Source organism: Quercus robur, chromosome 8 (assembly GCF_932294415.1).
Source record: "Quercus robur chromosome 8, dhQueRobu3.1, whole genome shotgun sequence".
Classification (NCBI taxonomy): Eukaryota; Viridiplantae; Streptophyta; class Magnoliopsida; order Fagales; family Fagaceae; genus Quercus; species Quercus robur.
In genome coordinates, this window is record NC_065541.1 from 16,417,475 (window position 1) to 16,435,443 (window position 17,969).

Here is a 17,969-nt window from a genome sequence, read left to right on the forward strand (position 1 = left end):
CGCAGAATCTGAGGTTGGTTTCTTCTATTTTCATTTCTTTTTTTCTTTTTTTATAAAACTTTTCTTGACTTTTCTCCGCCGTCCGATTACCTCCCTCAAGCCCAAGATCTGCGCAGGGAGCCGTACGTACTGGAGAGAAACGTGGCTGGGTTCTCGAGAAGGCATCTAATCTCAATGGAAGTGTTGGAGTCGAGAGAGCTCCTTCTATTGCTCTCGGAATCGATCGCTTTCCATAGACTCCCAAGTTTGGAGACCAACGCTGTAATCACCAAAGCCAAGGGCGCCAATGTGTATTCTTGGGACGATCGGAGAGGCTTTTTGTGCTTCGCGAGGCAAAAGAAAGTCTGTATTTTCAGACATGACGGTAATTCCTTGAATTCCTCGTTATCCAGAATTAAAAGCACATAAGCCATTGAAAAATTGTGTTTTGAGTTTAAAACTAGCATTGGTAAAAAAAACCGTGAGGAGTTGTGGTTGTAAAATAGAGTTTTGGTTGTAAAATAGAGTTTTGGGTTTTAAAAACGCTATTTTAATCTCCCAAAACGCCTATCCAAACGGACCAATACCTGACTTAATCTAATTAAATCTGAAAAAAAAAGTTGCAATATCTTGGAGTTTTTTTCTAACTGGTAGCTGAATGTGCTTTTACATGTTTGTTGTATGGATTTTTTTTTTTTTGGTAATTTGGCTAAGGATGTCTGAAATTGGGAATTGTATGAACTTGTTGGGACTTGGGACTTGTGATCGTAGAAAATAGCATGTTCAGATCACAAAAACAACACAATTTGGCATTTTGTAACTAGTTCCTAAATGTAAAACTGTGTTTTTTACATAGTATGGATTAGTTTATGTGTTTTTGTAGTTTGGATGAGGATTGCTGAAATTGTTGTTAACTGCGTAACTGGTTTATAAAACAACACAATTTGGCATTTTGTAACTGGTTCCTAAATGTAAAACTTTTTTTTTTTTTTTTTTTTTTCTGAATATGAGGTTGGGGGAATTCCAATGGGTTTTTCTTTCTCTATATCTGAAGATGTTTTTGATAAGTCACTATTTCTGATTATATGTTTCATGATTTTGGGCTTTAATTACTTTTTTATCACTACAAAAAAACAGGGCTATCCCAGCGTTTTCAAAACCGCTGGGATAGCCCTAGAAAGCGTTGGGATAGGGTCAAAATTCCTATCCCAGCGTTTTTTTTCCCAGCGCTTCAAACCGCCGCGCAGTGAATGTGGGTATAGGGTCGACGGACCTGTCCCGGCGCTTTTCAAAAGCGTTGGAAAAGGCATATGCCCTATACCAGCGCTTTTGAAGCGCTGGTATAGGTACCTATGCCAGCGCTTTCAAAAGCGCTGGTATAGGTCTTAAATCAATATAATTTAAAAGGCTTATACCAGCGCTTTTGAAAGCGCTGGCATAGACTATACCTATTCCAGTGCTCACAAAAGCGCTGGTATAGGTCGTGAATCAGTATAATTTAAAAGGACCTATGCCAGCGCTTTCAAAAGCGCTGGTATAGGTCCTTTTTTTAAAAAAAAATTTTAGCACCTGTAATGTACCTAAAATACATATTTTTCAATACTTATTTTATAACACCTGTAATGAATCATAATTCATATTTTCCAATAGCAAATACAATACCACATTAAACCAACAAATTAAATATATCTACTTATAATTATTTAGAATAGCAAATACAATACTTATTAATGATGAAAAATCTTCAAATGTTGAAAAATCTGAACTTAATCATGGGTAATAATCAAGAATATCTTCAAATGTTGGCTATAATGAAGAGCCATAATTTTGTTCAAACTCAGACCACATATCCTTGGATTTCATTTTTTGGAGCAAATATATATCCATGTCCTCACTTTCTAACTCATCCAACTCAATCTTCCCCTCATCAAACCCACCTCTAGCCCTCAATCTCTCATCAAGGGCATTAAGTAATTGTCCTTGTACCATAAATTGCCATGCCCATTCTTCCAAAGGAGCCATACATATACTATCGATGATGAAAAATCTTAACTTAATCATGGGTAATAATCAAGAATGCCTTGAATTTGACTCCATAGCTTATGTTGAAAAAGCTTTAAGATGCTAGACCACTCCAATCACCTAGGAACCTAGTGTTCACGAAACTAAAAAATATAAGTCTAAGTCAAGTTAGATCCATACTTGGTCTGCCTAGGGCTAATCACTGAACACACCAATGCATGAGTATTACTCAAGTAGCAATAGATAAAAAGTAAACTTAGATGATCACATAAAAGGTAGAATTATTAAGGAAATTCCAGCAAGAATGACTAAGTTCATTATCAATAATTATAGCACAATAGGAACAACACAATCAACACTCCCAAAATAAAATACACTATCTTATATCTTCGTGCAAACAACCTGCTTGCTCCAAATCAACAACCTACCACAGTAGAATATTTGAATTTACTAAGAGGAGATAAAATAAATTCACACATAGTTGAACAATAATATCACAATATTCACAAGACAATCAACACTCCCAATAATGAAAAGTAAACCACCTTATATCACCGTGCAAGCCACCCACTTGCTCCAAATCAACAACTCACCACAACAAAAAATTTGACATATAATTATATACTAATAGGGTATTTTGAAGTAGATTTTACTCTCCCTTTAGCAATTCATTGGTTTGCTCCCAGAAAGAGGAACTCAAACTTACAATGAGCTGCTAATCTTACAAAATCTAAGTCTAAATTATAGACTACTAAGATCACTTAAAAGACGTAAATTAGGTGACTTCACGTCCAAAATCATGTAAAAAGAGAAGAAACTACTAAACTAAGTACATTGAGAGAACAAACTATAAACTAAAATAGGGAGAGGTGTACAAAGATATACAAACCAGAAGATAAGCTCCAATATTTTGCTAGTTTGCATTTGTTCCATAGTAAACATGAGCTATTTAATAATTTAATCATACGTAGTCAGAGAATGAGAGGTTAACTTACTAGTTGCTACCTTGCTTTGCTCCACAGGGGATGCTAAAGATATTGCAGTAGACACCAAATGTTTAATCTAGCAATTTAACAAATCCAACAGTCAGAATTGAGTTGTTTTTTATTTTAATAAAAAATACAATGACAAAGTAAAATAAAATTATCAACTAAATTGAGTGGAAAGATTAATGCATAGAAGCATTGTTAAAGGCACTTGCTTGATTCATGTTTGAAATATTGATAAATTAGACGTGCCATAACAGACTTGTAGTTCTAGTTGTAGTTATAGCTCTCTCTCTCTTTCTCTCTTGGGATATATATTGATAGATGATGTATCTAAAATCTTGCACTCTCTTACACTATGCAAGTATTTTTAGTATAAAAAAAATTAAAAAAAAGATTGCAAGAAGTCAAGAGCAAAACTCACTCATCAATTCAAAAGGAATAAAAATGGTAGAAATTATTTAATTGTCAAATTGCAAAGGCATGTTACATATTAAATAATAGTATTTATACATTATTGTCATTCAGGTCAATTTAGATTGTTATTTGGAACAAGCTGTTTGCAAATGTTAGCTATATTTTTAGTACTAGTATACTTGGTCAATGCTACATTAAGCACTCAAAAAATAAAATTCAATGAGTTGGGTCCACTTCAGACGAAATGGTTGGCTAAGAAACCAGACATGAATTGACATAGATGAATGAAAGCCTTCAGTTTGACAGAAATGCCCTGCAAAGTACCATATTGGCAAAAAAGAGGGGGGGGGGGAATATATATATATATATATATATATATATATATATATATATATAACGTAGCCAAGTCTAGATACTCAATAAGGATGGTGAGACAAGGACATTTGACCCATAACCTAAAAATCTACTAATAAAAGAAACGGCCACATTTTAGACCATGAAATGAAAGGACCAAAATCAGAAAACCGTTCAGTTATTAGTACTGAATGCATTAGCCTTTTCACATCTCAATTACATCAAGATGTAACTAAAAATCATTGAAAGAACTCTTATAAGAAGACCATACCACAATCAAATGCAATAACAGGCTTCAATTTTACCTCTTCTTCCTGAAAAACAATCAACAAATAAAAACTAAATAATTGGTAAAATTAAATGACTAAAACAAGATTGTAGTTAAGGGTTAAAAAAAACTTCACACTAAACTTGCAAAAGAAATACAACAATAGCAATAATACAAATGAACTTAGTAATATCATAAATAAGGGTGAAAAGTACCAACTCATCACTCATAACTTCACCCTCAGTTTCTTGGCTAGCTTAGATACATGACATTGAGAAAGCTCCCTACTTTGTTGATCCTAAACACAAGTAAAACTATAGAGGTAAAGAAACAAAATTTGTAGGCATAACTAAAGTGGACATCACTTAGAAATTTTTCATGTGATTAAGAAATTCTCACAATTAAATCAAGGTATAAAAGTGTCAACGACCGCTGCATGAATAGACAAGCTCTTAAAGCAAGCACTAAAAAAAAAAAAATAGTTTGTTTCTCAAATGTGTTTAATGTAAGACCCAATGAAGACATCCCTCATATTTAGCATTGCAAAAAAAAAAAAAATTAAACTTGTATATGATAATTAAAAAAAATTAATAAAGCATACATATATACACACAAACCTAGTAAATTTCGATCCCCTACCAGCAGTTTTCCCATAATGAAAATAGTATGAACCGGCAGCCCTAGTCCAAACTCAGCTTCCTCCACATACTTCCAGAACTTCCATTCTCCACCATCAATTACCTCAAACCCCACTTGGTCCAATACCTATAAATATCCCAAATTCACTACTGTAAAATTCAAAGTAACTCACATTTTCTCTGCATTGTTAAAAAATCAAATACAACTAAATTTTACACACTTAAGGTTTAACTTCTCACTAAATACTAACCCAAATTCATTATTAGGAAAAAAAAATACAAATGCCTTTAAATGGCTTTATTAGAATCGTAAACTCAAAATAAAAAAATTACATGGTTACAATCTGATTCGCATATGGTGAAAATATAACATTTCGAACATAGTTTCCAAATAAAATTTAAAAAAAAAAAAATAGAAAAGGAAAAAGGGTATACCTTTGTGAGAGCAGAATGGAGATCGAAGTTGGTCAAATTGATTCCATTTCTATTAAAAATCAAAATTCCTTCTCACTTAATAAGATTGTCAAGCTCTTCTTAAGCATCAAGCTAATAGCCTTAAGTGACAAGCATCTATAGCTAAGCCAAACATATGATTATAGTCAAACCCAAAAAGACAATTCAATTTTCATTCCCAAGAAATTTGAAAGCAAGCACTAGAAGGTTTGTTGCACCATAACTTATACCCATTCTTTTGCAGTTTTAAGAAAAATTCCATTGGAAGTGTAATAATTCTATGAAGATAAAAAAGGGAGCAGGAGCTAGGATGCAAGAGAGAAGAAGAAAGCTCTAGTTAATAATTCTATGTACACCCTTGCTAAATCTTGTGTCCAAAGTTCTAGTTACTTAAATTTTAAGATTTTAAAATATATCAATTTTGATGAAATTATTGCTCAAAAGTCTTGCCTCCATGTAACAGACCAAAAAGATTTGCAAGCAGTTCCCACTCCCTAGATACAACTAACTCAGCTATCTAACTATATATTTAGGAAATAAGAAAGTTTTGCAAGCCGTCCCCACTCTTTTTATTGCTTTGATTAATGAAATCAATAGTAAATAGCCCGGTAACATTAATATGATTGTTGATCTTGGTAATATATAATCAATACAAATATCAATTCCCATATTAAGGATTTAAAAATGTGCTTTGACTAATCAAATCAACAAGAAATGGCCTAGTAAAGTTAGTAAGATTTGTTAATCTTGGCAATATATAATCAATACAAATATCAATTCCTATTAATGATTTAAAAACATTTAACAATGAATCGTTTAATAAGGAAATATATACAGGCAATTGATAGTTTTAGAATCTCACTAACATTTGAAAAAGTTTTCTAATTACTAAAAAACCAGAAATTTAACATTAAATATATATACAAATATTGCTACAAAATAGAAATGAGAGCTAGAGAGACTTACCTTGCTTTGGGTAAACTTTAATCAAAACCAAATCCAAAACTGAAACCCACACAATCAACCAATAGTTACACAAAAATATACACATAACCCAAACCAAACTTCAACCAAAATCAAAACCCACACAATCAACCAATAGTTACACAAAAAAATACACATAACCCAAACCAAACTTCAACCAAAATCAAAACTAAAAAACCAGAAATTTAACAACAAATATATACAAATATTGCTACAAAATAGAAATGAGAGCTAGAGAGACTTACCTTGCTTTGGGTAAACTTTAACCAAAACCAAATCCAAAACTAAAACCCACACAATCAACCAATAGTTACACAAAAATATACACATAACCCAAACCAAACTTCAACCAAAATCAAAACTAAAAAACTAGAAATTTAACAACAAATATATATACAAATATTGCTACGAAATATAAATGAGAGCTAGAGAGACTTACCTTGCTTTGGATAGGGTCTGTGGTTTTGGGTAGTATTTTTGTGCTTAAAATTTTGGAAAAGAAATGGTGGGTTTTGAGTAAAGAAGAAGAGAGGAGGAGGGGAAGTGGGTTAAGGAAGAGGGAGAGGGAGAAAAAATGTGGGTGAGAGGAAAACAGCTGAACTAAAGAAGTGGGAGACCAAAAATGAGAGACCAAAGTGGTGGGAAGGTGAAAAAAATAAGTGGGAAGTCTGAAAATTTTTAAGTGGTACGAGAGACCTATCCCAGCGTTTTTGGAGACCAATCCCAGCACTTTTGGAAGCGCTGGAATAGGTGGACCCTATTCCAGCGCTTTCGAAAGCGCTGGGACAGGTCTATCCCCATAAGGAATAAGTGATCCTATCTCGACGCTTTTGAAAGTGCTGGAATAAGGTACACCTATTCCAGCGCTTCCAAAAGCGCTGGGACAGGTCCCTCCATTCCCTCATGGAGAGAGGCCTATCCCAGCGCTTTTTGAAGCGTTGGAATAAGGTCCACCTATTCCAGCGCTTTCAAAAGCGCTGGGACAGGTCTCTCCATTCCCTTATGGAGAGAGGCCTATCCCAGCGCTTTAAAAAGCGCTGGAATAGGTGGATCCTATTCCAGCACTTTTAAAAGCGCTGGGATAGGTCTTTCCATTAGCTTTTTCTTGATTAATAAAAATTATATTAATTAATAAAAATACTTTTTAATAAATTAATAAAATAAATTATATTAATCAATAAAAATATTTTTTAATAATTCAATTTAACAAAATTGAATTTAATAATTCAAACTAATTTAATATATTTTAATTTAATACTTCAAATTAATAAAATATAATTCCTCACTAAAAATTACTAAAATATAATGTGATAGCTAAAAAAAATTTGTAAGATGTGACTCGAGGACCAACAATATTAAAATATAACCATGAAACCTACGAAATGACCAAAATACCCCAAAAACCAAAAAAAATTACCAAAATATCCCCAAAATCAAAAAATGACCAAAATATCCCCAAAATCCAAAAAAAGACCAAAATACCTCCCAAAAACCGAAATTTGACAAAAATACCCCCCAAAACCTTAAAATGACCAAAATACCCGCCAAAAACCAAAAAAAGACCAAAAATACCCTTAAAACCTTAAAAATGACTAAAATACCCCCGAAACCAAAAAATTACCAAAATAATCATGAAACCTACAAAATGACAAAAATACCCCTAAAACCTAAAAATGACCAAAATATCCCCGAAACCCAAAAAACGACCAGGGGTATTTTGGTCATTTTATGGACTTCAGGGGTATTTCGATCATTTTTTAGGTTTTGGGGGTATTCTGGTAATTTTTAGGTTTTGAGGGTATTTTGGTCATTTTTTGGACTTTAGGGATATTTTGGTCATTTTTTGGACTTTGGGGGTATTTTGGTCATTTTTTGGGTTTTGGAAGTATTTTGTTCATTTTTTTGGTTTCAGGGAGTATTTTAGTCATTTTTTTATGTTTCGGGGGTATTTTATTTTTAGGTTTTGGAGGTATTTTGGTAATTTTTTGGGTTTCGGGGTTATTTTGTTTTTTTTTTTTTTAGGTATCTTGGTCATTTTTTATGTTTAAGGGGTATTTTGCTCATTTTAGTGGTTTTGGGGTATTTTAAAGTTGGTTGATTTGTAGAAATGATACTTGGATCATAATTAGGTACCCATTTAAAATGCAATAAACATTAATATTAATTGGGTTTAATTGGGTTAATACTCATTTCACCCAATTAATAATTGAGTGGGTTTGAGTCTCATTTAAGTAGGCGGGTTTGGGTGGGCAAATGGATTTGGGTTGATTTTGCCACCCTTAGTGTTATTCAAATAATCAAGGGGTTTTCCACCTTTTATATGCATGGGGGGTGCTTTTGTCATTTTCTAGTTTGAGGATTCATTTCAATGTTTTGGGGATATTTCGGTCATTTTTTTTGTTTCGGGGGTGTATCAATCCTTTTTTGGGTGTCAGGTGTGTTTTGGACATATTTTGTCTTTCTAGGGGCATTTTGGTCATTTATTTGACATATAGGGGTATTTTGTTCTTATTTAAGTAATCGAGGGTATTTTGGCTAGTTTTAGACACAAGGGATACTCTAGTCATTTTCAATGCCTTGGGGGTGCTTAGGTCATTTTTGATGTTTTGGAGTTATTTTAGTCATTTATTAGGTTTCGGGGGTATATTATTCTTTTTCTAGGTATCGGGGTGTTTTTGCTTTTTTTCAATGTTTTGGGGGGTACTTTGGTCTTTTTTTAGGTTTAGGAGAGTATTGGTCATTTGATAATTAACAAATCCCTCCACAAGTATAAGTGTTTGTGGGATGTGAGGGGCAAGTGTCGGGGTTCAAGTTTCCAGGAGGAAGTTTCATACACATATACACTTAAATTATGCTATAGTAGAAATTTTATCTTGTGTTAAAAAAATTTTTTTTTTTTTTAAAAAGAACCTATAGGTGACCTATTCCAGCGCTTTTGAAAGCGCTGGGACAGGTCCTTCAATTCCTTTAGGGAGAAAGACCTATCCCAGTGCTTTTTGAAGCGTTGGAATAGGTTGACCTATTCCAGCGCTTCCAAAAGCGCTGGGATAGGCCTTTCTTCATAAGGGAATGGAAGGACCTGTCCCAACGCTTTCAAAAGCGCTGGAATAGGTTGACCCTATTCCAACACTTCCAAAAGCGCTGGTATAGGTCTTTCTCCATAAGGGAATGAGGGACCTGTTCCTTTGCTTTTGAAAGCGCTGGGATAGGTGACCCTATTCCAGCGCTTTCAAAAGCGCTAGGATAGGTCCCTCCGTTCCCTTATGGAGAAAGACCTATCCCAGCGCTTTTTGAAGCGCTGGAATAGGTTGACCCTATTCCAGCGCTTCCAAAAGCGCTGGGATAGGTCTTTCCCCATAAGGGAATGAGGGACCTGTACCTGTGCTTTTGAAAGCGCTGGAATAGGGTACGAACAGCTTGATGCACTATCTCCCTTCAACCCTTTGAGCGAAATGCGGCAAAAGGAAGGAAAATCCATGGGCCGACCCCATCGTCTCCACCCCGTAGGAACTACGAGATCACCCCAAGGACGCCTTCGGCATCCAGGGGTCGCGGACCGACCATAGAACCCTGTTCAATAAGTGGAACGCATTAGCTGTCCGTTCTAAGGTTGGGCAGTAAGGGTCGGAGAAGGGCAATCACTCATTCTTAAAACCAGCATTCTTAAGACCAAAGAGCCGGGAGGACAGGGGGGGGGGCTTTCCGTTCCTGGTTCTCCTGTAGCTGGATCCTCCGGAACCACAAGAATCCTTAGTTAGAATGGGATTCCAACTCAGCATCCTTTTTTGAGATTTTGAGAAGAGTTGCTCTTTGGAGAGCACAGTACGATGAAAGTTGTAAGCTGTGTTCAGGGGGGAGTTATTGTCTATCGTTGGCCTCTATGGTAGAATCAGTCGGGGGCCTGAGAGGCGGCGGTTTACCCTGTGGCGGATGTCAGCGGTTCGAGTCCGCTTATCTCCAACTCGTGAACTTAGCCGATACAAAGCTATATGATAGCACCCAATTTTTCCGATTCGGCAGTTCGATCTATGATTTCTCATTCATGGACGTTGATAAGATCCTTCCATTTAGTAGCACCTTAGGATGGCATAGCCTTAAAGTTAAGGGCGAGGTTCAAACGAGGAAAGGCTTACGGTGGATACCTAGGCACCCAGAGACGAGGAAGGGCGTAGTAAGCGACGAAATGCTTCGGGGAGTTGAAAATAAGCGTAGATCCGGACCTATTCCAGCGCTTTCAAAAGCGCTAGGATAGGTCCCTCCGTTCCCTTATGGAGAAAGACCTATCCCAGCGCTTTTTGAAGCGCTGGAATAGGTTGACCCTATTCCAGCGCTTCCAAAAGCGCTGGGATAGGTCTTTCCCCCTAAGGGAAATCAGTAACCTTATTCCAACGTTTTTGGGCTTCCTATAACAGCGTTTTTGAAAAATGCCGCTATAGGCCTCCTATTGCAGCGCTTTATAAAGCGCTGGTTTTGAGCCGCCGTAATAGGATTTCCTATACCAGCGTTTTCAAAAAGCGCTGGTACAGACTTATCTATTACGGCGGTTTGTAAAAACGTTGGGAAAAAAACGCTGGGACAGGACGATTTTTTTGTAGTGTATGGTATGGGTTTTTTTTTTTTTTTTTTTTTTTTTTTTTACGACCTTTATGTCTTTGTGTATGCTTATGTGAATGTAGATTAAAGCATGTTTGAGTAGTTTGGAATTAAACTTGCGATTGGTTGGACTCAAACTTGGGCATTTTTTATATGCTCTCTCTTCTTATGTTTTTGTTTTCGAAATTAAAAAAAAAAAAGGGTTTGTTTTTATCACATTGTTTCTCATAGAGGTTGTATGTGGTGAGAGATGAATTGCTTGGATTTTTGATGGCTACTAGAAGCCTCATTACAAGAGTACAAAAAAGTATATCTTCTTTTCATTTAGAATTGATTGCAAGTTGAAAATCACATTGTTTGGGTATAAAATTTTATGCCTACAAGAACAATTTGGTTTCCACAAGAGCAAGAATCAGTGAATGCGTTTATAACTTACCCATTTGAAAAAAAAAAAGAAGGGTTTGGCTTGGCTCTAGTTCTCACTGGAGGTGACACTAGCTAGCATGACATGTATCCTAAAATGGTCACGTGTCGGCCCAACATCCCGTCCCAAATGTGTTCCCATTCAACCCAATTTTAAAATTAATTGTATAAAAAAACAATTTCATGTGGCTTTTTTTTTTTTTTTTTTTTTGCACTTTATATCTTAGATGCAATTCATTTAGTAAAAAAGTATTTATGTTTCTAAAGTAAATAATATAGGTTTGTTTTACCCCTTTCCAATTTACGCTGGAATTTTGCTAACTAGCTGGTTTTTATATAATAGGAACGCTTGTCCAGACTAGAAGCTGCCCTTACAAATAAGAAGGGTAGGTCCCAAGGCACTTTACTGAACCAATGTAATTTCCAAGCTACAAAATTTGGTCCTAACTTTTTTTTATCTATGTGTCCATACTTGTTCAGGTGCTAAAAATGAGGACCATTTGAAATTGATAAGTGAACTTCAGTCAAATCTTGAAGAGGCTAATGCAGAGCTGGTTTTAGAACGAGCAAAGGTTCTACCAATTTCTATTGTGTTCTCTTCAAATTGACATAGCACTAAAATATAAAACACTTGAATAATGTTTTCTACATACGCTCTCTTTGTTTCGAAGTAAAATATTTTATATGTAAAATATTTTTGGTAAAACATTTTATCAGCTTGGTTACCAAATGAGTGTAACGTATTTAAAGAACTTTGGTGGTAGGGATCAAATTTGTACTTGGTATACCACTTGTGTTCTCAAAAAGACCACCATTCTAATTCTTGATTATATGCACTTCAAAGCTTTTTTTTTCCTTTCGATTATCAATATCCATGTATAGCCCAATTTGTTTTTATTCCAAATAAAGTGGTGGAAGTTTGTCTACTAAAGTCCTGCCTAATCTTTTTGGTTAGCTAATAACTAAACTTGAAATTGTTTTGTAAATGTGCATTCCTTCAATTATCTGTAACCAAGACAAAGATATGATTGCTAGATGTCAAACCTTAGTATTATGTTTAATGCTTATAAGTGTTTTCCTACTTCATGCTTTTCAGATTAGTATAATAATGTGTTTTCCTACTTCATGCTTTTCAGATTAGTATAATAATGTGTTTTCCTAGCTCATATTCTATAGTACCAACAAATTTTTTATTTTTGTTTTTATAGTACCCACTTATATCTTAACCATGAGATGATAACTAATTTATTGCCTGGCATAGTTTGGTTACTTGTTACAGTACAACACACAAGTATCTCCACTTAAGTTACAATGTTAATGCCATGTGTTGCGGTATGGTTACAGGAAGTATATTGCAAGAGACCAAAACAATCAAATATGCAAATTGCAAGCATCCATCAAATCATAAACCGGAAAAATAGAATGACTTCCTATGATAGACATCCAATCTAATAGTGTTTTAAAGAAGAAAAGTTATAAGTTGGCTATTGTCTTTTCAGAGTCTTCAAAACACCGGTTGTTTCTCTCCTACCAAATGCACCACATCAAACAATGACTTCTAAAAGATTGTTCAGTAACTGGATTGGTTATATGATAAGAAAATTTAGAAAAAAAATATAAAATAAAAGTAATAATCACAACGGAATAAGTGTCATTTTTAAAAAATAGGAGAGAGTTTTTGACATTTTCCAAAACCTCAAGGGAGGGTGATTCCTCTTAGCCATTTTCTTTTCTATTTTCTGTTAAATGGTTTTTTTTTTCCCCAACATGCATTTTATACCCCAAATTTCATATATTTTACTCTATAAAGAGTAAAGAAATTATAAAATGGCTCCATTTTTGTAATTTTTTTATTGAATTGAAATTGTTAGAATTATGGTTAAATAATTAAATTCACTATTTCTTTATAGCTTATGCTTTTAGAACAATTAGTAACTTATCATAGTATTAGAGCAGAAGATCCTAAATTTGATCCCTGTCTCTACCTCCCATTTAAAATGTTAAAAATCTCATATGTTGGGCTCCACTTATTAAGGGAGAGTTTAGGCCAAGGGGAAGTGTTAGAATTATGGTTAAATAATTAAATTCACAATTTCCTAATATTTTAAACTTTTGGGACAATTGGTAACTTATTAGAAATTATTATCATTCTATTTAACTTTGTTTTGGTTTTCTGTTTTTTTATTTTTATTTTTATTTTTTTTTGAAAACTCCCCTTTATTTTAGTCAAAATCTCTTAACACATAAATGTTTCCTCTCTCTCTCTCTCTTCCTTCTAACAAAATGCCAAGTTGTAAATGAATACATTACATTTCTGGAAAACAATTCATTAAGATTCCAGTTTATTACTTTAGGTTATAATTTGAGTTTATAATATTTGCACATGTTTAGACATTGTTGTCTTCACTTATGTAGGCTTCCTTTTAGTGCCTTGTGGGCCATATACAAACTTGGCACCCTGAGGCCAATTTTCACTTTTAACAACATTAGGTGTGTAACACACACGCGCACATGCCAGCTTGTATGAGTTGTATCTATACATAGATTCTTGCGCGCAAGTATACAAAATTGTATGCATAAGGTGCATCTTGCATACAAGAAAAGTATGATTATATGATTTAGGATTGAGGCAAAGTGCTAAGTCCAACATGAATGATTGAAATTCCAAAATGAGTTGAGTAGGCTACTGTCAGCATGCCTATCTAATGGTTAGCTTTATGGATCGGCTTAAAAAGAACTAGTTGGACATGTTTACCTATTATATCAACATACAAGAACTAACATTTAAAATGATTGTACTTTTATTCCTATTCTGAAATCTCTATAATGCTCATGAAAAGTTATTCTTGGTGCTTTATTTTTTTAGCCCACACAACAGCAAACAAGATACTGGAAGTCTCCCTATGCTCCAGCAGGTGGTGAAGGTGTGCCTAACTGTTAAAACATTTATTGTTGAATACTTGCTTACAACTATTCTTTACCATATTATATTTTCTCACAAGGGAACTAAAATTAACTCCTGTTCTTTTTTTTGTAGATGGAGGAAGTGCGTCATCTGAGGATGGGACTACCAATGTATGAGACGCTGCTGTTGGCTCTTTACTCTTGTGAGAACTGCTAATTGTTATTCGGATACCTACATAGGTAATGAGTACTTTTCTGTTGTTTTCCAAATAAAGTCTGGTAAAAATGTTTTGTTGTTAGCTAAAGGAACAAACTATAATTATAATGCAACTGAGATTTAAGAAGCTTCAGTTTCTGCTGTTCCATATGTTTTTCTGTGTGGGACATCGCTGCTCATTTTATGATAAATGTAAATAAAAAGGCTTATGTATGACTAGCAAAACAATTTTTCTGCTGTTTATTATTACAGGTATCTGGTTGTATTGTTGAAACTATACATGTCCTTTGTATTTTACTTGGGAAATGACAATTGTCTCCAATTAACTCTAGCTCAAATGGAATAAGAATAAGGTGAAAGATGAGATTGTGGGTTCGAGACTCATGGGTGCACAAGTAACTGGCTAATAAAAAAAAAAAGAATTGACAATTGTCTCTTTTAAATTTAATAACAAAAATATTTACATATTGTTTCGATATAGACAAAATTGTTAAAGATCATTGATGTGTTTGTCATTGGCATGAAGTTTCAAGCTTTGATGCCTTTTTCTCGACCTTGTTTGTAAGTCAGATTGTTTAACTCTCACTCCTAGTTTGTTTTCATAATTGAGCCAAGTCTTTCTTTTGAACGTGGCCGATCCTAGGTACAAATGGCTACATTTTAACTTTGTTTGAGTATGTAATATGCTATGCACGTTTAATATAATATCCATAATTCATTTTTCAGTCAAAACACTCTGTAACTCCAACACCCATGAATAAAATCTCTCATCTCCACCTTTGAAAGTGAGACCAAAAGTATTGAACAAGCTTAAAATCTGAAGTTTCTTTTCCCTTATTTTCTCAAGGTAATTTATTTTGTTGCCTAAACTAGTCTTGGGCTGCTTGAAATGGTTGGAATTCTAAATGATTACAACAACAACCAAGCCCTAATCCTAAATTTTTTGGGTTTGGTTTTAGATCTGTAACAGTTTGTTAGAATCTATCACAAGTATTCTTTTCCACTATTCTATTCTATTTGTAAACTGAAATCATACTTCTTATTATTTTCTTAATTGACATGTCCTTTTTTACTACTTTTACTTATGCTATTTTTGGTAATCCTTTACCCTTTTTTCTGGTGCATTAATTGCTCTCTATAGAACATGACCAAACCATGTCAAGTGACTCTCCTTTATCTTTTCATTAATAAGGCCACTCATCTTTAGGCGGATTTTCTCATTATGAATCCTATCTTTCCATGTATTTTCATTTATCCATTTTAGAATTCACATTTGTGGTGTTGTTAATTAATTACATTTGTGGTATTGTGTTAGTAGAGTTAAAACTATTACAGGTTCTCTGTAATAGGTTTGAATAATATATTTGATGCAAACAGCGGTTTTAAAACCCATTGATAAAAACAAAAACAAAAAAACCTATAGCGGCGGTCAAAAAGTGCCACAATAGGTGCACGTTTTATGTTTTAAATGAATCCCTATAGCGGCGCTTATTGCTCGCCACTAAAGGTTGAAACATATAGCGGCGTTTCTACCCGCCACTAAAAGTGCAATTAGTCTGTTTTGATTGATTGACTATAGCGGCGTAGTCTGCTCACCGCTAAAGGTAGACACCAATAGCGGTGTACATGATCCGTCGCTAAAAGTCAATGCCATGAATTCTAAACATGTATGGCGGCGGTTTTATGCCCGCCACAATCAACCTTCACCCGCCGCTAAAAGGTACATATATAACGGTGCTTTTTGCGACCGCCGCAATCGACCTATAGCGGCATTGCAACACTGACGGGACGGCCCACCGCAATAGCACCCGTCGCTATAGGTCGAATGTACCTTTAGCAGCGCTTTTTTGGGCTTTAGCGGCACTTTTGGCCCGCCGCAATAGCCTGTTTTTCTTGTAGTGTCTCTCCATGGTTGTAGCACTCAAAAACTCTATGAGAACTCCACCAATTTATCTTCCTTGTGTGTAACTTGAGCAAGGAAAAATGTCTCATTTTTCTTTTTCACTCTCTCACACTCTCACTGTGTTTCTCTCTATTTTTCGAACTGCACCTCGTAGCTGAAGCTCTCTCTTTTGTGTTACTTGCTCACTTTGGAACTCACACAAAAATGACCGAAACTCTCTGTGCTTCAGCTCCCACACAAGGCCGAATGGCCTTTGCTTCTTTCTTTTCCTTTTCTTCAGCGTGTCCCACATGCCTTGCAAAACTTCTCATTAAGAGAAGTCAGACCTCTCCATGCTTTGGTCACTGCCCAAGGAATGGCATGCTAACTTTGGAAGCATGAGGAAGCAAGCACATTAATTGAACTTTGACTAATGTGACAAGCAAGTGGACTAGACCCTTTAGGTGCCACGTACCCAACAATTTCCCCCTCTAGCCCACTACGGAGGAGATTTTTAACTCAACTCTTCTGTTAGAATTCATGTTGGCCAACCGACATAAAGCTTTAGCTTTTCTCTAGACACAACCTTGGTCAACATGTTAGCTTGATTTTCATTTGTGTGAATCTTCTCTAATTCAAATAACTGTTGTTCAACAACTAGTCTCAACCAATTGTATCTCACCTCAATGTGCTTTGAGCGTGAATGATACATAGAATTCTTGCTCAAGTCTATAGCACTCTGACTATCACAATTAACTACATACCCATCTTGCTTCAAACCCAATTCTTGGAGAAATTGTTTCAACCAAAGCATCTCTTTACCTACTTCATTAGCTGCAATATACTCAGCTTCAGTTGTAGATAAGGCAGCACACTTCTACAATCTTGACTGCCATGATACAGCTCCCCCTGCAAAAGTAAATAAATACCCCGATGTAGATTTCCTACCATTACGGTCACTTGCCCAATCTGCATCTACATAACCCTCCAAAATTGGTTTAGAATCACCAAAAGTCAAGCACAATTTAAAGCTCTCAAGTACCTGAAGATCCACTTCACTGCTTCCCAGTGATCTTTACCAGGATTAACCATGAACATGTTGACAACACTAACTGCATGAGCAATATCTGGTCGTGTGCAAACCATAGCATACATCAAACTCCCAACTGCTGAGGAATAAATGGTTGATGCTATGTCTCCCTTCTCTTTCTTTGATGAAGAACAAGATCTCTTTCTCAACTTGAAATGAGAACCAAGAAGTGTACTGACTGGCTTGGCATGCTTCATATTGAACCTTTTAAGAATCTGCTCAATATATTTCTCTTGTGATAACCACAGCTTCTTAGCTTTCCTGTCACGTAGAATCTGCATACCCAAAATTTGCCTTGAAGGACCCAAGTCTTTCATATCAAATGACTTGAACAAGTCATTCTTTAAATTTCCAATCACACTTGCATCTTGTCCTACTATCAACATATCATCTACATATAGCAGAAGAATAACAAATTTACCATTGGGAAATTTTCTGACATACATACAATGATTTGCATTTGTTCTTGTGTACCCATGACCCACCATGAATGAGTCAAACTTCTTGTACCACTGTCTTGGAGCTTGCTTCAAGCCATAGAAACTCTTCTTTAACTTGCAAACAATGTGTTCTCTCCCTTTCACTTTGAATCCCTCTGATTGATCCATGTAGATTTCTTCTTTCAAATCACCATGAAGAAAAGCTGTCTTCACATCAAGTTGCTCAAGCTTAAGATCCAAGTTAGCTACTAATCCTAGAACTACCCGAATGGAACTCATCTTGACTACTGGATAAAATATCTCATCAAAGTCAATCCCT

General features: G+C 35.1%; 2 long non-coding RNA genes across 2 annotated transcripts; both read left to right on the top strand.

Annotated features, from left to right (window-relative positions):
• Positions 1-231: 231 nt before the first annotated feature.
• LOC126694800 (uncharacterized) lies at positions 232-11,695 on the top strand. The gene is made up of 3 exons (XR_007645882.1): positions 232-364; positions 11,461-11,503; positions 11,598-11,695. It is a non-coding gene; the product is annotated as an uncharacterized LOC126694800 (long non-coding RNA).
• Positions 11,696-13,976: 2,281 nt separating this feature from the next.
• On the top strand, positions 13,977-14,568 carry LOC126693918 (uncharacterized). The gene is made up of 2 exons (XR_007645571.1): positions 13,977-14,041; positions 14,155-14,568. It is a non-coding gene; the product is annotated as an uncharacterized LOC126693918 (long non-coding RNA).
• Positions 14,569-17,969: the final 3,401 nt, after the last annotated feature.